The following is a 22,547-nucleotide window of genomic DNA, read 5'->3' as shown; positions in this document are numbered from 1 at the left end:
GTCCCGATAGGTGACAAACACCTCAGCATCAGACACCTGGCCAGCATAGGCTCAGACTGTAACAAGGTTTAAAAAATAGGTTCACTGACCTAACTGAGAGGCTATTGAAGATCTGGAGAGGAGAAAGAAGCTAAAACTGAAAAGTGGATTTTCCTATCTCTCTATGAACACTGAGCCGTGGGTGGGGCTGCAAAGCGCTGCCCGAATTTTCATCAGGGGCTTTTTTGCCCCTAATGGCCATGGAGCCGCAGCCCCGCGCAATAAAATACAAGCACCACCCCGCACAGGCACCGCTGGGATTCGAACCCAGGATCTCCTGTTTACTAGACAGGCGCTTTAACCAACTAAGCCACGGCGCCGGCTAGCACTCCTGGTTTCTACAAGGCTGTACTGCATCGGTGCAGTGACGACCCGGCTCCCGCCATTTTCTTGGTGTCCTTCCAGCAGCGCTGCCTAACTACCCTCGCAGGCCGGCAGAGCCCGCCGGCGTGCCCAGCCCCTGCCGAAGGTGAGCAGGGGTGGAGCTGCCGCCGGGAATAGCCGGGAAAGGAACAGCCTCTGCGCTGCCCTACGAGCCCCGCTGCGCGGTGCGGGGCTGTACCTCCTACGCGTTCAAGGCTAGGTTGGGCGGGGCTTGGAGCAACCTGGTTTAGTGGAAGTTGTCCTTGCCCGTGGCATGGGCCTGGAACCGGATGAGCTTTAAGGTCCCTCAAACCAGTCTGTGACCCTGTGAAATTACAGATGCTATTCTTCCAGTAATTCCTACAGAAAGGCAGCCACACTGACTTAGTCTAAAACAGCCTTACAGCTTTGTCATCAGGTAAGAAGAGGGACCGAGGGTTTTAGTCAAACTACAGGGGTACAAGAGCCAGAAAAATGCAGATAAAGCTCCAGCTTGTGGATTGTCCGTAATTATCTCATTCTCTGCAAAACATGCTGCAAAGAAGGGGCCTGCTGCTGCAGGAGAGAGTGGTTCAGGGCTGAAGCCAAGCTGACTGGCATGGCACCCAAGCACCAAACAGGTAATGTAAATGGATAGAAACCAACACTAAGTAATAAAACTGACTGGGTTTATTAAAAGTGGAATATAAGAATCAATTTTTCCTTGTTCTTCTCAATTTGGGAAATAGGAAAAGGATTTATTTAAAAGAGGATTTCTGTGAGAAACTATAAATTAGGATATTGTTTATTAGGATTTATGTTAAGCCCAATGTAAAGGTTAGGCAATAAAAAGTATGAAACTGCTTACTCAAACAGTCACCGGACACAGCTTACATAGACTAACAGTCGCCAACCGCAATCGCTTATCGCTTATGCAAACATAGTAGATGTTGCCTAAAGATAGCTGTAAGATGTTCCATGTGAGAAACTATAGACTAGTGTATTGTTTATTAAGATATATGTTAAGCCAAATGTAAAGGAACTGACAGAGATAAAACACAGCTGGCCAAGATAAGATAGCCGCAAGATGTCCCAGGAACTGGCAGAGATAAGACTAACAACTCCCTGCAAAGACATATGGATGAAGGATCAAAGGAGGAAGACTTCTCACCTTGGTCTCATCGATCACCAGGAGGCAGGAAACTACCCCCTAACAACAACTGAAGCATGCGCAGAGTACTTCCACTATTTCATGAACAAAGAAGTGAAGATGTATAAAAAGGGGCTGTTTGAAATACTTAACACGGCAGTTGGCGGAGCGCAGACTCCCCTGTCGTCCAGCGCTGTCTTTGCTCATATTCTACTTGCTATAATTAATAAAATTTTAATTGGATTATGATCCGTTGTGGTCTCAATTTATAACAATTTCCAACCTAGTCACATTACTAATGCAAAATGAAACAAGCCTCTGTAGTGCAACTGCTTTTTTCCCTGTTTCAGAGGAAAAAAATGGAGCTTGGATTCTTCCAGCTGAAATGAGTAAGGAAAGAAACAAAAAACAATTCCAATTTTAATATAACATTCATTATTTTAGGACTAATCTTTTCTAACGCACAGAAATTAGTTCAGTATTACTAACTACATTAAAGCCAAATTAATTCAGCTGTAAAACATGCATATTTTATGTGATCTGTTTAAAAACACCCAAACATAGAAGCAGAGACACAGCATTTTCTTTAAATCTCTGTAACAAAGTGTCCTGGGTTTAGCAGTAGCAATCAATTTTTCTCCTTCTTAGTAGCTGGTGCAGCGCTGTGTTTTGACTTTAGGCCTGGGAACAGAGCTGATAACACCGATGTTTTTAGTTGTTGCTAAGTAATGTTTACTCTGACCAAGGACTTTGTGAGTCTCATGCTCTGTCAGGGAGGAGGGGAGGCTGGGAGACAGGACACCTGACCCAAGCTAGCCAAAGAGGTATTCCATACCACAGCACATCATGCCCGGGGAGGTAACTGGGAGTTACCCGTAAGGGCACTCGCTGTCTTCCGGGTTGGGCTCGTTTCAGCGGGTGGTATTGTATTCTCTTCCCTTGTTATTTTCTCTTATCATTATTATCATTGGTGGTAGCAGTAGTGATTTGTGTTATACATTAGTTACTGGACTGTTCTTATCTCAACCCGTGGGAGTTACATTCTTTCGATTCTCCTCCCCATCCCTCCAGGAGTGTGTGTGGGAGGGGGAGGGGGGGGAAGGAAAGAAAGGGGGGGGGGGGGAATAGAAACTGTGTGGCTGACTGGGTTTAAACCACGACACAAAGCAAGGAGTAAAGAGGGAAAGAATGCTGGAAAAGTTTACAATTTATCACCTAATACTTATTCAAAGCCACAAATCTGTACAAAACAGACTATTCCTTTGAAACATTTTTAATTTAACCTTGGATTCAAGTGTAATTGTTGCTACACAATTCACATAATTTAAACAAAGGGAAAAAAAGATCTACCTACTTGGATTTCGTTTCTACAGCTTAACTGCATTCCAGACCATCATATGCCCCATTCCAACTATTTTCGCCACTTTAAGGTCCTTTAAAAAAGAAAGATTGAAAAGGCTATTTTTAGGAATAAGGCTTCCAAACATTTTGAAACACTTAATATTTTATTATTTGGCATTCTCATATATACTGAATAGATGTAATCCTTTCAGGATTACTCCTAAAAAAGGGTAGAAAAAATATCACTCTCCCTGTTGGAGGGAGCCTTTATTACACATAATTCATTTGTGCTGCATCTTGTCACGCATGAACCACAACTTAATCTCAATTCCCAAAAGCTCCTTTACAAATATTTTGTAAGGGGTATGGCAACAAGTTAGGAAATAGTTCATGATTTTATTTGTGGGTTTTCCCACAAAACTCTTCCTTAGGTCCACTGACAGCATCAGTTCTTTGCTTGCCATAGTAAAGAAGAATGGTTTATCTAAAGAATGTAAGGAAATGTGTCAATAATTTACATAAACACATTTTCTTCAGTAAGATTGACCTTCAAGTGGTATATTCATTTAAAATTGTTTAAAATTTCCCAAAGGGCAAGAAAGTAATTTTATTCTCTAGTACCGTGCACCATAAGTAAGATTGCTACTCCTGGGGATTTTATTCTTTACCTGGTACACCCCAGCTGTTTAGTGGATTAGTACAATCTATTTTATTATTCTTCATACAGACTACTACATTAGCGGAAGGTTAGAGGAAATTCTTAGCTTTATACATGTGTTAGATAAAGATGTATAGACACTCAACTTACACTTAAATGCATTAACATCCCAAGACTCCTAGTTTAATTTAAAGATCAGGAGAAACAGAAGGTGGCAATAGCGAAATTTTTCTCAGTGGAGAAGACAGACAACAGAAGACACACTTGGATATCTTTTCAGAGTCACTACGTTGCAGGCACAAGAAAGGTCTTTCATATTATTCACACTGGTGTAAATATAATTTAAAAAGAATGGTATTTCACTTAATCACCTATGACAAATGTGCATTATTTCACGCATGAATGTACAGCTCAATATACACACGTACATCTATATCTAGGCCTGACTTTTGAGGTGCACTAAGTCTGTATAGTTTGACACAGATAGCACTGCTCAAAATTTATTCCTGGGATGAATGGCTTGGAGTTTTTTTCCTGACTAAACCCCTATTTTTATGTGAACTTCAATTTTATTTCTTTCAACTAATAAACTACTATACTTTTTGGGTGGCTTGATGGGTATTCAGCTTCTAGCTGTCCTATCTCAGTGATTAGCACTAGATGGTTCAGGGCTTTTTTTGTTTATTTTTTTACCTGACTAAAGGAGACATGAAAAAATAAAAATAACAAATGGAAAATTGTCAGATTACAATAATTTTAGATGAACTATTAATCCACTACAGTCAGTACAAATAAGTTTTTCTACTGACTACACACATATTCATGAAGTGTAAGGCACTTCTATCAGAGTTAATTTCCTACTTGTGAAACTATTTACAAAAAGTTTGAGACCTTTTTTTAATTGTTTGATATGCTTTAAGTATTGCTAAAATGCACCAAAAAAAAAAAAAAAAATCCTGTACCAATTTTAACCATATCCTCGAATTTCTGTTAATTGATGTTTTTAGGAATGTGCACATTTTCACTGCTGGCACATTTATAAAACTTATTTAAAAGCTTAAAAAGCTGCTACGTGCTTTTGAAAACCTGCTACTGAAAAAGAAAGTCTGATAACAATATTATAGAAATTTGTGTCCTCAACATAAAAAGGACATAGAACTGTTGGAACAAGTCCAGAGGAGGGCCACGAGGATGATCAGGGGACTGGAGCACCTCCAGTATGAAGACAGGCTGAGGAAGTTGGGGCTGTTCAGCCTGGAGAAGAGAAGGCTGCGTGGGGACCTCATAGCAGCCTTCCAGTACCTGAAGGGGGCCTATAGGGATGCTGGGGAGGGACTCTTTGTCAGGGACTGTAGTGACAGGAGAAGGGGTAACAGGTTAAAACTTAAACAGGGGAAGTTTAAATTGGATATAAGGAGGAAATTCTTTCCTGTTAGGGTGGTGAGACACTGGAATGGGTTGCCCAGGGAGGTTGTGAGTGCTCCATCCCTGGCGGTGTTCAAGGCCAGGTTGGATGAAGCCTTGTGTGGGATGGTTTAGTGAGAGGTGTCCCTGCCCATGGCAGGGGGGTTGGAACTAGATGATCTTGAGGTCCTTTCCAACCCTATCTATTCTATGATTCTATGATTCTATGAATTGGAACTGATAGTGGAGCCTCCAGCATAGTGTCTGCATCTCTGGCAAAAATAGCAGTTTTCATCCCTTCCTCCTTAACATAGAATCATAAGACTCTTTCTAACCCTCAAAGATGTTTCTAAAACCTTTTATTTTCTCTTTAGTGGACAGCCGAACATGATGGCATTGTAACTTTATGTAATATTTCTTGTGATGGTAGATATGTTGTATCTAGTTTTGACAGAGAAATTGCCATACATATTTTTGATTCAGTAAGTACAACAGTAGTGCACACATCCGAGGTAAGGCTTAAGACTTTTACGTCTTGTTCATGCAGCTCTTGAATTTTCTTCTTTTATGACAAAATATTGAGAAAATGAATTATTCAGTTCAGTTCAAATATCCTTACTTGAAAAAGGCAAAAGAAACTTCCCTGTAAGATATTAAACGCAGTATTTTTCAGGACAGGCTTAAAGAAAAGAGATAATGGGCCAGGATGAGACCAACAGTGATTCTTTTTTTATCAATAATTTTGCTAGTGAGTCCTCAGTCCCATGAAGCTTCCACTCAGGACTGCAGATCAGGGAGTTTGCCATTCTTGCAGAATCAGCTTCAGAATATATTAGCAGTCTTACAAATGTTAAATTAGCACATGGTTAACATGCTCCTGTCAGTCAGAGCCTGATGGTAAAATCATCTGGATTTAGAAATAAAAAGTGCAACTAATGAATTGCAATATCATTATTAGAACTGCCTCTGTTGGGTGACACTATCAGGACATACTTTGTTTACATTACTTTAATGGAGCTATTTGCATTGTCAAAGTATAATTAGTTGGCTAAGTGCTCCCTGAGAGTCTGTTGTCATTATCATTGGCATTAGGGGCCACGCTTCCAGACTTATTTTCAGGAATGGAGTAGAGAAGCTACTACAGGGCAGCATGTGAATTTATACTATATGTATATGTGAGTGCCTGGGTATAGGTTCACATTTTGTCCTGTCTGTAGTTACTATGAGGCCTGTCTTTCATTGTTAGGTAGGTGAGGTGGTATCCTGGCCAGTGAAACAGCAATTTTGAAATTACAGTGTTTGCGTTTGGAGATCCAGATGTAATTATTCAAAATAACTAATAGTTTCACTTGATGGTTTTTGTATAGGTCATCACAAAAGTACAATCACAAGATGTTGTTTTGATCCTGATAACCAGAGAGTTTCATATGATAAGACCATAAAGCTATGGGATATGATAACACGATTCACCTCAATTAAAATTAATGAGTAAGAAACACAGTACAGTTCATCATCCATAGCATTATTTGTAGCTTTCACAATTATCAGTGAGATTTATTCTAAGATTTATACTAGAGAAAATGAACAAAAATTGTTGAACTAAAGAAAGTAATACACAAGCAAATGACATATATAAAGTGTGAATAAAATAGTCTATTCAAGCTTCCTGCTGTAAATAATTGAAAAATTTTGATGATTGTAAGCATTTCTAGTGCTTTTTTTCTTTTTTCAGACATCCTATGTTCTTGGGTATATATAGAGGTAGAAGATAGCATATGCAATATGGTACTGCAGCGTAAACTTCTCATTCTGATTTCTACTAATTAGGAAAAATGCATAATAATTGAGGAATGAGGAGATAAAATATTACTTAGAATAGAGAAACCTTTAAAAACATTATAGAGTGAAGCAAAAATAATAAAGAGGAAAAGGAGAAAATACATCTAGATGTTGGGAATTGAAAATTAATTATGAGTTCTTACATAATATTTTGTGATAATTAGGTTTTACACTGCAACCAGATCACCTTAGCCCTTCATAAAATTCATGGGCTTCAGAGCAAACATAGAATGATCTACTCTGCTCCTCATGTGCTCCAGTGAAGACCTGACAGACTTCAAAACAATCTATTCCATTGTCTCACTGTGTTAGTCATTAAAAGAGTTTTCCTAAGGTGGACTATTCTGGCTGCAGCTTAAACTAGTATGTTTCTGTTCAGATCCACTTCAGATATGGAGATCAGATTATTCTCTTGTTTTCTTCTACATTTTCATATATGTCCAAGAACTTCTATTATAGCTATCAGAGGAATCTTTTCAGTAGATTAAACCATCCTTACTCATTTAACATATCATTATTATTTCCTATTTTACTGATCATCCTTGCTGATCTCTGAGATCTTTCCAACTGGCCCACATTTTCTTGAATTATATGGCCCCCTAATGTATTCCCTCTAACTGGAAAAAATTAGAAATGAATCATTATTATGATACGCGGATTGACTCCACAACTCGTTAAAGTTGTAAAGTAGGTATGCTTTATTCAGTGCTGAGGTGCATGGGGATCGTTCCTCCAAAGTATGCACACCCAGGGTCGTTTTTCCTTTACATTTATTCCCTTAAGGCATACATATGCATTAGATTACTGATACGCCTATACATATTTAGTATCTGTCCCCGCTTCGTATTATAATGAGCTAGAAGGTCCTTTGCGCCTGCGCAGTGCCCCCCTCTGGTCATGGGCAGGGGTCTCAAGATGAAGTAAATGAGTCTTCCTCCTGTGGGCAGGGGTCCCCAAGATGAAGTAAATGAGTCTTCCTCTTCTTAAAATTTTCACCTTTTAATCTTCGCGCATGGCTTTAGGGTTTGCTCGGTATCTCAGCCATAAATCATCTGCTTCTCCCCCTTATCAATAGACCCAGACATTCGCATTTCCTTGTCAATAGTTGCTTATCAGTAGAATCAGGCCTCTGTCTCCTCCCCTTATCAGTAGTCTGTGCCTTGTTCTGCTTAGTAGGCATGATAGGTGTTTACAACAGACAATACTTTTGTTTAAGCAAGGGATTCTTCTAACTCTCTTATACAATCCCCTGTATTGTTCCTTTGTACATTTCATTAACCCTGTATCAATCTTACAGTTTTTAGGATGGACAATTTTGTAAATGAGGTAGCCATTCAGTATTTAGCTATCCTTAGAGCTAGGCCTTCTCTTTTCTTCCATATCCATGGTAATACTAGCTAAAATTTGAGGAGGAAAATAATACCTGCATAAAATAAATTTAAAAAACCCCGACTCTAATTAGGTTTACTTCGTACCATCATGACTTTATTTTTTGCAAACATACCATATTGTATTATGATGCCTTTCATTTGTTTCTTATTTTAGTGGAAACAGTCCGCTAATCAGACATGTGGATCAAAGAAAAGGATTAACAGTATTGTCCTGGGTTCAGCAGTAGCAGTCATTTTTCTTAGTAGCTAGTGCAGTGCTATGTTTTCATTTTTTGGCCTGGGAAGAGAGCTGATAATGCTGATGTTTTTAGTTGCTGCTCAAATGTTTGGTCTGGCCAAGGACTTTCTGAGCCTCATGCTCTGCTAGGGAGGAGGGGAAGCCGGGAGGAAGCAGAGACAGGACACCTGACCCAAGCTGACCAAAGAGGTATTCCATACCACAGCACATCATGCCCAGGATGTAACGGAGAGTTACCCGGAAGGGCTGGGGACTGCAGGGTTGGATGAGGTATCAGTCGGTGCTCGGCTGGGGGGAGTGGGGCGAGTTATCTGTTGGCTGGTGCTGAGGTGTTGTATTCTCTTCCCTTGTTATTTCCTTTATCATTATTATTATTATTGGTGGTAGCAGTAGTGATTTGAGCTATACCTTAGTTACTAAACCATTCTTATCTCAATCTGTGGGAGTTGCATTCTTTTCGATTCTCCTCTCCGTCCCTCCAGGAGCAGGGGAAGGGCAAGAAGGGGGGGGAGTGAGTGAACGAGGTTTGTGGTTGGGTTTAAACCACGACAAGTATTCATAAAGTTATGTGCATGCATTTTGCAAATATTAATTTCAGAAAACTCAAGCAATGTCAGAGTTCAGATTTTTGCAACCTTGGGTCTTTCCTATCTTATGAAAATATGATTTTAATGGACTTTTTTTTTTACTTACTGCATATGCTATTCAAGAAGTAGTTAAAACACTCATGAACAAACCTACCTGGAAAATCTCAGAAAGGACCACTTTCATACTAAACCTTGGGCTTAAAAATAGCTTTCAACTACTGTCACATTCAAAATAACAACTTCATATAGGAGAGCTTGTAAGCCTGTGCCTTATGCTTGTTACCTTAAATGTAAGCTTACTTACCCTCTGGAATTGGAACTGTGCTAATTAAAGCTTTTGAGCAGTAACAGTACACCAGCATCAGTGCTTTATACAACACAAGTACTGCAAATTTCCCAGTTCACAGCAATCGCAGTAACTAACTCAGCTTCCCATAGAAAAGAAGGAATCTGTGTAAATGCTAGTATCTTTGTAACTATGGAGAATTCCAGTTTAGTATCCATGCCTTGGTATAATTATATTCTGGGCTCATAACAATTTAAAAACATGTTTTAAAGATTCTGCTATAAAAAACATACTTTATGTATGCATATTTAAGTGCTGTGTGCTGGAAAAGTATATGGTCATTTTACATTGTATTTCTCAGGTGTGGCATTTGTTTATCAAAATGATACCATGCCTTCCTAAACTCTAGAAATTTTATCTGTTAATACCATTCATGTTTGAATAACCTCCCTAGCTGGTAAATAATTTGTTTTAGAGTTTAACCTGTTTCCATTCTTATGCTGGCTCAGTGCTGTTAACCTCAAATCAGTTGTGCTGCTGTTACATGAACAAGGATATTTGATAAAGTTGCTTGACTTGGCCTGCTTTTGGAACTGGTTTTCTTCCCTTAAAATGGGGGGAAGCTGCTGTCTGTTCCTACAGCTCCTGCCTCCATTATCACCTTATAAACAGCCTCAGGAGTTTTTAGGTAATGAGTGTTAGAAGTCTACTCTCTCTTCACAATTCTTTATTAAACTGTTTAAAACCCAGAAAATAACTATGCTTAAATGGAGCTTAAACCTGATACAGGGTTAATAAAATGTACAAGGGAACAATACAGGGGATTGTATAAGAAAGTTAGAAGAATCCCTTGCTTAAACAAAAGTATTGTCTGTTGTAAACACCTATCATGCTTACTAAGCAGAACAAGGCACAGACTACTGATAAGGGGAGGAGACAGAGGCCTGATTCTACTGATAAGCAACTATTGACAAGGAAATGCTAATGTCTGGGTCTATTGATAAGGGGGAGAAGCTGATGATTTATGGCTGAGATACCCAGCAAACCCTAAAGCCATGTGCGAAGATTAAAAGGTGAAAATTTTAAGAAGAGGAAGACTCATTTACTTCATCTTGAGACCCCTGCCCATGACCAGAGGGGGCACTGCGCAGGCGCAAAGGACCTTCTAGCTCATTATAATACAAAGCGGGGACAGATACTAAATATGTATAGGCGTATCAGTAATCTAATACATATGTATGCCTTAAGGGAATAAATGTAAAGGAAAAAACGACACTGGGTGTGCATACTTTGGAGGAACGATCCCCATGCACCTCAGCGCTGAATAAAGCATACCTACTTTACAACTTTAACGAGTTGTGGAGTCAATCCGCGTATCAAACCCATGGTAGCTGTGTAGCTGTCATTCTTGAGTGCTACAACTGTGGGTCTGCTTACTAGAGATGGTAACAACCACTGGTTTTCAGGTATTTGTAGGAAAGCATGAACTTCATAGCAATATTTTTTTCTTGATGAGCCATCAGGCAGTCTAGATAAGAATTTTCTCACTGCATTTCAAAACGGATTTATGGTGCAAATGGTTTTATTATAATAAAAATAATAAGGTTGGGATTTTTTTTTGTGTTATAATTACATTTTGCTTTACTGTAGGGTCATTGGGACTGGTGACAGATGTTGCTGTCAGCAGAAACAAGAAACTGATTCTTTCAGCCTCAAAGGTAATTACTAATTGCTGATGTGATTTCAGGAACTAATTTATAAATGGATGTGAAGATTTCATTCCTTGTTTTCAGCTTTTTTTGGATTATTTAACAATAGTCAAGTTGCTCATAAAAGTGCTAAGTTATAATCAGTATTTCTCTCAAGCAATTACAGAAAATCTTGAATTTGGTAAGTACATTTACTTTTAGTTATTTTAAAATGTGCAGGCAGATTCAGATTGCTAAAGATAATTTCCAAAGACATAGTATTTAAATGTGAGAGAATTTAGCTCTCATTTTGAGAGGGCTCATCTGATGAGGTATGATTTCTTCCTTATGGAAATGATGTAAATCTCTCTTTTGGTAATATGCAAAACTATCAAAATAATTGCATCTTTTTCTCAGGATTCTACTTTCCGATTGTGGAATGTTGAGAAGACGGATGATGCTCCTTCAGTGACAGAAATCAGAAAAGAAAGTGGCTCCAAAATTGCTCAGGTTCTATCACTTTGTTTTTTAATTACACCTTGTATTTTATTCAGAAAAAAAAAATTGAATGTTAAAGGAAAGCTGTCAGATTTCTAGGCTGAAAACACAAATTGATTATGTTCTCTCTGCAAAAATTGTCAAATCCCCTTTTGGGAGTGGGATGTAGTCCTTTTTAAAAATTGCTTTTGGTGAGGACACCATTTTTATATACAGGTGCATTTTTCATTTTAGGAAACACAGCCACATATATGTACTTAAAAAATAAACATATTCTGGTTTTCTACAAGTGGTGCTTCTGCAGTGTAATTGGCCGCTTAGATAGGAGCATTACTAAACCAAGGCAGGTAATATTCATGTGCTCCCAGACATAAACCAGCTAATAGGAATTCTGAGGAGTGTCTTTTTAAAGCTGAGACTGTATGTATTCTGACTTCTAAAACATAAATTAGATAGAGGTATTAGGAAAGGAGAACATTAACAAGCCTAATACTATTGAAACATGCTTTTTATTACGGTTCCTCAATTGGTTCTGGTAGTGGATTTGCAAGAGCTTGTGTACATTTTCCTCCTTGTCAATAAGCATTAACTGAAAGTGCATGAAAAATAACTTTTTCTCTTATTTATAGAATCATAGAATCATAGAATAGTTAGGGTTGGAAAGGACCTCAAGATCATCTAATTCCAACCCCCCTGCCATAGGCAGGGAAACCTCACACTAAACCATCCCACCCAAGGCTTCATCCAACCTGGCCTTGAACACCGCCAGGGATGGAGCACTCACAACCTCCCTGGGCAACCCATTCCAGTGTCTCACCACCCTAACAGGAAAGAATTTCCTCCTTATCTCCAATCTAAACTTCCCCTGTTTAAGTTTTAACCCGTTACCCCTTGTCCTGTCACTACAATCCCTGAGGAAGAGTCCGTCCCCACCATCCCTATAGGCCCCCTTCAGATACTGGAAGGCAGCTATGAGGTCTCCACGCAGCCTTCTCTTCTCCAGGCTGAACAGCCCCAACTTTCTCAGCCTATCTTCATACGTATCAGTAATCTAATGCATATGTATGCCTTAAGGGAATAAATGTAAAGGAAAAACGACCCTGGGTGTGCATACTTTGGAGGAACGATCCCCATGCACCTCAGCACTGAATAAAGCATACCTACTTTACAACTTTAACGAGTTGTGGAGTCAATCCGCGTATCATAATAATGATTCATTTCTAATTTTTTCCAGTTAGAGGGAATACATTAGGGGGCCATATAATTCAAGAAAATGTGGGCCAGTTGGAAAGATCTCAGAGATCAGCAAGGATGATCAGTAAAATAGGAAATAATAATGATATGTTAAATGAGTAAGGATGGTTTAATCTACTGAAAAGATTCCTCTGATAGCTATAATAGAAGTTCTTGGACATATATGAAAATGTAGAAGAAAACAAGAGAATAATCTGATCTCCATATCTGAAGTGGATCTGAACAGAAACATACTAGTTTAAGCTGCAGCCAGAATAGTCCACCTTAGGAAAACTCTTTTAATGACTAACACAGTGAGACAATGGAATAGATTGTTTTGAAGTCTGTCAGGTCTTCACTGGAGCACATGAGGAGCAGAGTAGATCATTCTATGTTTGCTCTGAAGCCCATGAATTTTATGAAGGGCTAAGGTGATCTGGTTGCAGTGTAAAACCTAATTATCACAAAATATTATGTAAGAACTCATAATTAATTTTCAATTCCCAACATCTAGATGTATTTTCTCCTTTTCCTCTTTATTATTTTTGCTTCACTCTATAATGTTTTTAAAGGTTTCTCTATTCTAAGTAATATTTTATCTCCTCATTCCTCAATTATTATGCATTTTTCCTAATTAGTAGAAATCAGAATGAGAAGTTTACGCTGCAGTACCATATTGCATATGCTATCTTCTACCTCTATATATACCCAAGAACATAGGATGTCTGAAAAAAGAAAAAAAGCACTAGAAATGCTTACAATCATCAAAATTTTTCAATTATTTACAGCAGGAAGCTTGAATAGACTATTTTATTCACACTTTATATATGTCATTTGCTTGTGTATTACTTTCTTTAGTTCAACAATTTTTGTTCATTTTCTCTAGTATAAATCTTAGAATAAATCTCACTGATAATTGTGAAAGCTACAAATAATGCTATGGATGATGAACTGTACTGTGTTTCTTACTCATTAATTTTAATTGAGGTGAATCGTGTTATCATATCCCATAGCTTTATGGTCTTATCATATGAAACTCTCTGGTTATCAGGATCAAAACAACATCTTGTGATTGTACTTTTGTGATGACCTATACAAAAACCATCAAGTGAAACTATTAGTTATTTTGAATAATTACATCTGGATCTCCAAACGCAAACACTGTAATTTCAAAATTGCTGTTTCACTGGCCAGGATACCACCTCACCTACCTAACAATGAAAGACAGGCCTCATAGTAACTACAGACAGGACAAAATGTGAACCTATACCCAGGCACTCACATATACATATAGTATAAATTCACATGCTGCCCTGTAGTAGCTTCTCTACTCCATTCCTGAAAATAAGTCTGGAAGCGTGGCCCCTAATGCCAATGATAATGACAACAGACTCTCAGGGAGCACTTAGCCAACTAATTATACTTTGACAATGCAAATAGCTCCATTAAAGTAATGTAAACAAAGTATGTCCTGATAGTGTCACCCAACAGAGGCAGTTCTAATAATGATATTGCAATTCATTAGTTGCACTTTTTATTTCTAAATCCAGATGATTTTACCATCAGGCTCTGACTGACAGGAGCATGTTAACCATGTGCTAATTTAACATTTGTAAGACTGCTAATATATTCTGAAGCTGATTCTGCAAGAATGGCAAACTCCCTGATCTGCAGTCCTGAGTGGAAGCTTCATGGGACTGAGGACTCACTAGCAAAATTATTGATAAAAAAAGAATCACTGTTGGTCTCATCCTGGCCCATTATCTCTTTTCTTTAAGCCTGTCCTGAAAAATACTGCGTTTAATATCTTACAGGGAAGTTTCTTTTGCCTTTTTCAAGTAAGGATATTTGAACTGAACTGAATAATTCATTTTCTCAATATTTTGTCATAAAAGAAGAAAATTCAAGAGCTGCATGAACAAGACGTAAAAGTCTTAAGCCTTACCTCGGATGTGTGCACTACTGTTGTACTTACTGAATCAAAAATATGTATGGCAATTTCTCTGTCAAAACTAGATACAACATATCTACCATCACAAGAAATATTACATAAAGTTACAATGCCATCATGTTCGGCTGTCCACTAAAGAGAAAATAAAAGGTTTTAGAAACATCTTTGAGGGTTAGAAAGAGTCTTATGATTCTATGTTAAGGAGGAAGGGATGAAAACTGCTATTTTTGCCAGAGATGCAGACACTATGCTGGAGGCTCCACTATCAGTTCCAATTCATAGAATCATAGAATCATAGAATAGATAGGGTTGGAAAGGACCTCAAGATCATCTAGTTCCAACCCCCCTGCCATGGGCAGGGACACCTCTCACTAAACCATCCCACACAAGGCTTCATCCAACCTGGCCTTGAACACCGCCAGGGATGGAGCACTCACAACCTCCCTGGGCAACCCATTCCAGTGTCTCACCACCCTAACAGGAAAGAATTTCCTCCTTATATCCAATTTAAACTTCCCCTGTTTAAGTTTTAACCTGTTACCCCTTCTCCTGTCACTACAGTCCCTGACAAAGAGTCCCTCCCCAGCATCCCTATAGGCCCCCTTCAGGTACTGGAAGGCTGCTATGAGGTCCCCACGCAGCCTTCTCTTCTCCAGGCTGAACAGCCCCAACTTCCTCAGCCTGTCTTCATACTGGAGGTGCTCCAGTCCCCTGATCATCCTCGTGGCCCTCCTCTGGACTTGTTCCAACAGTTCCATGTCCTTTTTATGTTGAGGACACCAGAACTGGACACAATACTCCAGGTGAGGTCTCACAAGAGCAGAGTAGAGGGGCAGGATCACCTCCTTCGACTTGTTGGTCACACTCCTTTTGATGCAGCCTAGGATACGGTTGGCTTTCTGGGCTGTGAGCGCACACTGCTGGCTCATGTTCATTTTCTCATCGACCAGCACCCCCAAGTCCTTCTCTGCAGGGCCGCTCTGAATCTCTTCTTTGCCCAGTCTGTAGCTGTGCCTGGGATTGCTCCGACCCAGGTGCAGGACCTTGCACTTGTTGTGGTTGAACTTCATAAGGTTGGCATCAGCCCACCTCACAAGTGTGTCAAGGTCCCTCTGGATGGCATCCCTTCCCTCCAGCATATCAACCGGACCACACAGCTTGGTGTCATCGGCAAACTTGCTGAGGGTGCACTCAATCCCACTGTCCATGTCAGCGACGAAGATGTTAAACAAGACTGGTCCCAACACCGATCCCTGAGGGACACCACTCGTTACCGGTCTCCAGCCGGACATAGAGCCATTGACCACAACTCTTTGTGTGCGGCTGTCCAGCCAGTTCTTTATCCACCGAGTGGTCCATGCATCAAATTGTTATCTCTCCAATTTAGAGAGAAGGATGTCGTGTGGGACAGTGTCAAACGCTTTGCACAAGTCCAGGTAGATGATGTCAACTGCTTTACCCTTATCCATCAATTGTGTAGCCCCATCATAGAAGGCCACCAAATTGGTCAGGCAGGATTTCCCCTTAGTGAAGCCATGCTGGCTGTCACCAAGCACCTTGTTGCTTTTCATGTGCCTTAGCATGACCTCCAGGAGAATGTGCTCCAAGATTTTACCAGGCACAGAGGTGAGACTGACTGGTCTGTCACTCCCCGGGACTTCCATTTTCCCCTTCTTGAAAATGGGGGTTATATTTCCCTTTTTCCAGTCGTCGGGAACTTCACCTGACTGCCATGATTTTTCAAATACGATGGCCAGTGGCTTAGCAACTTCATTCGCCAGCTCCTTCAGGACCCGCGGATGGATTCCATCAGGTCCCACGGACTTGTGCGCATTCAGATTTTGAAGATGGTCTCAAACCAGATCCTCTCCTACAGTGATGAGGCCCAAGGTCTTCATTCTCACAGTCCCTGCATCTACCTTCTAAGAACTGGGTGGTGCAGTCAGAGCCTTTGCCAGTGAAGACCGAGGCAAAGAAGTCATTCAGAACCTCAGCCTTCTCCAAATCCTGTGTAGCCAGTTCTCCCAAAAGCTTCCTCAGGGGGCCTATTTTGTCCCTAGTCTGTTTTTTTGTTTGCTATGTACCTGTAGAATCCCTTCCTATTATCCTTAACATCCCTGGCTAGGTTTAATTCTAACTGGGCCTTAGCCTTCCTAACCTGGTCCCTAGCTTCCCGGACAACATCCCTGTACTCTACCCAGGCCGCCTGTCCTTGCTTCCATTTTGTATAAGCCTCTTTTTTCCTTTGAATTTTCCTCAGCAGAAGAAAAGGATTCGGAACAGGATTATTAGGACTGCACCACCAGCAATAAAAAGGCATTATGATGACTTTATTGATAAATGAAACTGGAAATCTCATGGGACAAATCATAGAAAAAATCCAGCAGTTAGGAGATTTGGGGGAATGAGGCCCCATCCACAACATGAGAGGTGATAACTGGAGGGGCAAGACGAAAGAGAATTGACTCTCTCGAAGAGATGTGTTTGCTGCCTTGCTGGAAGATGGTATGGCTTGAGATAAGATTGATGGGATTTGCACCAATGAAATGTGGAGATTGTACAAGCAACGTGGGTTGCATAAATATGTGAAAAGGGTAAACAATTCAAGCTCAGACAAAGTTGATGACATGACGGATGAAGTAACTTGACCTTCTGCTCCCCCCTTCCAGTCTCAGTGGGACAATACACTTACCAATGGAGGGCCCCCCACTGGCAAGTCAATGGTTCCAGGGGATGAAAGGGAATGGGATCAGTATGGCGATCTTTATCCATGGCTGGATGTAAAAGTGTTAAAAAAATAATTGAGAGAATTAAAAACTGACTGAAATGAGGGCCAGGCTCCAGCACAAGGATGGGTGAGGACAGATCATTGTCCTCATGTACAGCTTCAAATTTATTGGAAAAATGGATCTTGTCAAACGGTTAAGGCCCTCATTGATACTGGAGCAGAGTCTTATCTAATTTATGGTAATCCTAAAAAAATTTAAAGGGCAAAAGGTTTTGATTACTCAATTAGGTGGCAAACAAATTGAAGCAATACAGACAAAACTTGAAATGAAAATCGGCATTCTGCCAAAAAAACTTAGTGCTGATTGTTCCTATCCCTGAATATATAATTGGAATTGACATTTTAAAAGGATTCACTTCATAGCTTACCTGATGGTAAGTATCAATTCAGAACCAGGACATATGTGTCAGCTCGGCCAGTTCTAGTTGCGAAAGTTAAATTGCCCCCGATACAAATCCCATCTGCCACCAAGCTAATCACAATGAATATCATATAGCAGGAGGGCATGAAGAGATTTCAGAGATTATTAAAGATTTATTAGATATGGGAGTGTTAAAACCAACATCTACTACCTTTAATTATCCAATATGGCCTGTTATGGACAAGCAAAAATCTCTCAAGTCGTGGTGGAAGACCCTCATCACAAACAACAGATGGACCTGGCCAAATAGGCACACCAGAAATGCAGTCATCTTGGAGAGATAGCCACTTACAGGTGGGCCCAGGACTGCGGAATTATATCATTAAAATAGTGATAGCCTAGTGCCCCATCTGCCAACATACACAGCAAAGGACTGTACTGCATAATTGATCATTTTATACTATAGCATTCCTTTGCAAATTCAGAGTGACGATGGTTCACACTTTAAAAACCAGAAAGTACATCATTTTGTTGATATGTCCTTATGAATAAATGTTATTTGGGAATGATATTATTATGTTTTAGTTTTGTGTTTTACAGAAACTACAGCTGTCCTCGTATGTCTTATAGCCCCTTGGGCGATGACATCACCCTAGGAAGATATCGGAAAAGGACTGACATCCCGCTTGTGCGCTGGAGATGGAAGAGTGACACCAGATCTTGGAGACAAGATAATTGCATCTGTAATGTGAATGAACCTTGCTGTCACAGCAAGTTCAGCATTTTCCTCAGGAGTACAGAGGTGGATAATCAGTTTGTCAGAAAAACTCTACTAATTGTCTGTACAACATCAAATGGATTATGATGTAGTAATTATAGGTAATGATAATGCTGTTGTTATCAAGTGTTGTAACCTTACTAGTTCTTATATTCACTGTGCTGATAGTACTGAAAATGTATCTCACCTGAGTGTTTATATTTGGGGATATAACTATATTATCCCTCAATGTGCATAATGGTTGTTACACTCATTTTATTAACAATATGGAATTGCTGTCTATGGTACCAGTTATGAGACATTGTGTCTCATGTATCTCCATCATGAATGGGAATCAAAGGACCGAATGTAATGGATGGAAACCTAGCTCATGACTGAGAACCATAAGAAAGCATGTTGTTTGCCACAGTGTATTTAGCAGAGTATATATGTTTGTGTTCATCATGACTGTCGGAAAGAGGCAGAAAAACATAGGTGGGCAGCTGTTCTATGACCATACTTGGCTGCATTGGGGCGCCTGGCCAATGCTCTCAGAGTGGACAACAGTGAGATCATGAAAAACTGCACAGTCCCACGAGCAAACAATTAGAGATCAGTTGTGTTGATAAGGGTATAAAAGCGGGACCCTCTTGTGACCATGGGAGAAGCCTCACCTGTGGGTGGATGCACCACATAGGAATTTTCCCAACTACCTAAGACTCCTGGCATCGGCTGCAATGGGGCTTCCCAGCTGGAAGTGTGGGCCTGGATTATGATTCAGTGGTAATTGGTAATGTATTTCTTCTTAATCTCTGTTCTCTCTATACAGTAATGATCTAATGCATTGACAACTTTCTTTAGTACTTATATACCTATATCTCTGATTTGCCTTATTGTACTTATTCACTATATATAGAGATATTTACCTAATTCACATTAGTGTGCTTGCTTTTAGTGTTCTTATTGGTTTTAGTGTGCTTATTGAATAAAATCTGCATATTATACATCTAGTGTGTGGTCACTTTGTGGTCTTTCAGCAGAACACCGTCACATTAGTTTCCACCAGAAATTTCTTGAAAATAGATCTCCTTAGACTCTCACATCCAAGTCCATACCTAAATCCTGGCAAGTGTTTCTTCATAAATTTAGGTTGGAAAAAACCTTTAAGATCACCAAGTCCAACCGTTAACCCAGCACTGCCAAGTCCACCACTAAACCATGTCCCTAACTGGCACATCTACATGTCTTAAAAACCTTTAGGGATGGCAACTCCACCACTTCCCTGGACAGCCTGTTCCAATGCCTGACAGTGAAGGAATTGTTGCTAATATTCAATCTAAACCTCCCCTGGTGCAACTTGAGGCCCTTATCATTTTCCATCATCTTCTACCTACTTAGTCTGTCACACAGAGTGTTTTAAGTGATTTCAGGAAGGGACTATCTTTTTGTCATACATGTATAATGTTCAAAACATAGTGCAGTCTTAACCCATGAGTAAGGCCTTGAAGTTCTTTAGTAATAGAACTAAAATTATGAATCCAGTTTTACAAATGGATCATGGTGTATGACTGCAAACATCAAACCAAAACAAACCCAAACAAAAACACCAAACACACACACACACACAATCACAGGAGGACAGCTGCCATGCAGACCAACTCACAGATCAAAGTATCACAGGATCAGTCACCATACATTCACCTAGGCAAATAATCTTCCATCTCCATGATTAATCCAGTTAACTCAATTAGATTTTTGTTTTCATAAGCACCAAGAGGTTTCAGAATCAGGAAGCAGGCACCCTTCACTGTGCATGTGCTTTTTCATTTGTCTTCAATACGAGAATAAAATCTTGTACCTCTGACCACTAGTCCCCTTTTTACCATCAAGTCTCAGATATACAGCTGCTTCTTTACAAGGACTCTCACTCAAACGAACTATCCCGCTCACTTGGCACCTCTTCATAACAGGCAAAACCGGAGTAAAAGTAAATTTATTTTTCACTTTTTCCACTTATTTTCTGAATGTGTGTCAATGCACTACAGACCTAATCACAGACAACTGGAATCCTTAGGAATGCCTCTAAGACAAAAGGGGAAAAACAAAACAAAACAAAACAAAAACTCAAACCAAACTAAAACACAAACCAAAGCCAAAACCAAAACATTAAAGTTACTGTATGTTCCTGTTCTATTTCTCCAAGTCAAAAAAGCCTTGCAGTTACAAGTGCCCTTCCAGACCTAGTCTTTGCCTGCTGTGCACCCTATTAATCTTTGTTTTCCAAAGGATGTGTGGACTGTCAGTGAGATACTGTCAGCTCTCAAGAGGAACTTTACATATTTTCTCAGTGCACTCAATTATTTGGTATTTACTCTTTCAAAGGAAAAGAAAAAAACCCTGAAGTGAAATTGTCAGGGCTGGCCTAGCCCCCTGTGAACAAGTCCTCTGTGTTCTCCTGAATTCTAATTGTTTCAGCTGTTCCTGCAGAAAAGGAAGTTAAGCTTGTACAGACAAAATGAATCTTACCAAAATAAATGAACACAATCCTGCCTATGTCATGAAAGGAAGACTTGGACGACTCAATATGAGTTAACAGCAAGATTCGTTTATTGGGCTTCTACCTTCGGTTAATATAACAGTAAATATACAAATATTAGGCACTTGATTGGTTCTGGCACAAAAAAGGTATTGCGTAAGCTCTACATTTTTGCAGCTACACCGTGCACCCCCCCCCCCCATCCTCTTTCTCATGCACTTATCGCTTAGTGTCCTTGGCTGTGATTGGTCATAGTATGTTGCTGTTTGCCGGTGTCCTTCAGTTCCTCATTATCTGGTGTGAGAAGTCTGCACCATGTTCTACACAGATGTCTTGTTTCAGCTCGTTGATGGGAACGTGACCTTTTTCGACAAACCAATCCCCCACAATTCCCCCTTTTTCTTTATAAAGGAATAAGGACTGAGTCAGGAGTCGTTGTAAACAAGCAGAACAACATTGCAAAGCACAACAAAGTAACAAACCCCCTATAATTGTGAGACCTATAACGGCAAAGCAGCTTGTAAAGCAAACGTATATGCAGCTCTATGAAGCGAACCTCGATTTTCAAATAACTCGAGTAATTAAAAATCTGTACTTCTAAAATTAGTTAAATATTTCCAAAGTGCTATAAACGGGTTACATAAAAGTTATTTTGACAGACTATACAAAAAGTCTTTGTTTCAGCCAACTCTGTTGAAGATATCTTATAGACTGACAACCACTACAATACAATTCTGTTGTAGGGTCACACTGATGACAAAAACTACAAGGTAGTGTCTACTGTGGTTGCCAAGTCCATTCTGAGGTTGTCGGTGGTGGCTGGTTGCAAGGCAATGGAGTTTGACTTGCTGCGTACACATGCTGAGGCGCAGGGTCTGTAGGACCCATACTTGGGATCATCGTGCGAGGGGTCTTGGCGCTCCGCTGCCTGTTTCCCAACCAGTTCTGTTTGCGTCGACAGGTAGCAGCACAATGGTTATCCATTTGACAATTAGGGCACCAAACCGAGTGGTGGCAATCTTTTCTTATGTGCCTATTTTGACCACATCTAAAACACTGAGGACCCTTGACCATACCGGTGGCTTGCAAAGGTGCCAAGGCCGCTAATACTTGCGAATTACTTTTTTGAATTGCCTCTCCCACTGCTTTTACTGCCTCAACCAACATTGCCTGATGCCCCATAGGTACCCATGTCATACGTTCTAACATCTCTTCTACAGTGGCATTTGCAGGTAACTGAACAAGTATCTGATTTACAGCATCATTACAGTTCTGTATTGCACACTGACGCAGTAAAATACCATGCATGTATTCTGGAGTACCTGACTTCCTTATAGCATCAGCTACCCTATCCACAAAGGTACTGAAGGGCTCGTCCTTTTTCTGTGTTACTTTCATGTAGGCAGGAGCTGCAGTAGTATCTTTAATCTGTGATAGAGCTCACAAGGCTAGTCTCATAG

The 22,547-nt window shown here is 40.0% G+C and overlaps 1 non-coding gene across 1 annotated transcript; it reads right to left on the bottom strand.

Moving 5' to 3' along the window:
• Nucleotides 1-285: 285 nt before the first annotated feature.
• TRNAT-AGU (transfer RNA threonine (anticodon AGU)) lies at nt 286-359 on the bottom strand. The gene has a single exon. It is a non-coding gene; the product is annotated as a tRNA-Thr (tRNA).
• Nucleotides 360-22,547: the final 22,188 nt, after the last annotated feature.

The sequence above is a fragment of the Lathamus discolor genome, chromosome W, assembly GCF_037157495.1.
Source record: "Lathamus discolor isolate bLatDis1 chromosome W, bLatDis1.hap1, whole genome shotgun sequence".
Taxonomy (NCBI): domain Eukaryota; kingdom Metazoa; phylum Chordata; class Aves; order Psittaciformes; family Psittacidae; genus Lathamus; species Lathamus discolor.
Note: the sequence above shows the minus strand (reverse complement) of the source record. Positions and strands in the feature narration are given on the sequence as shown.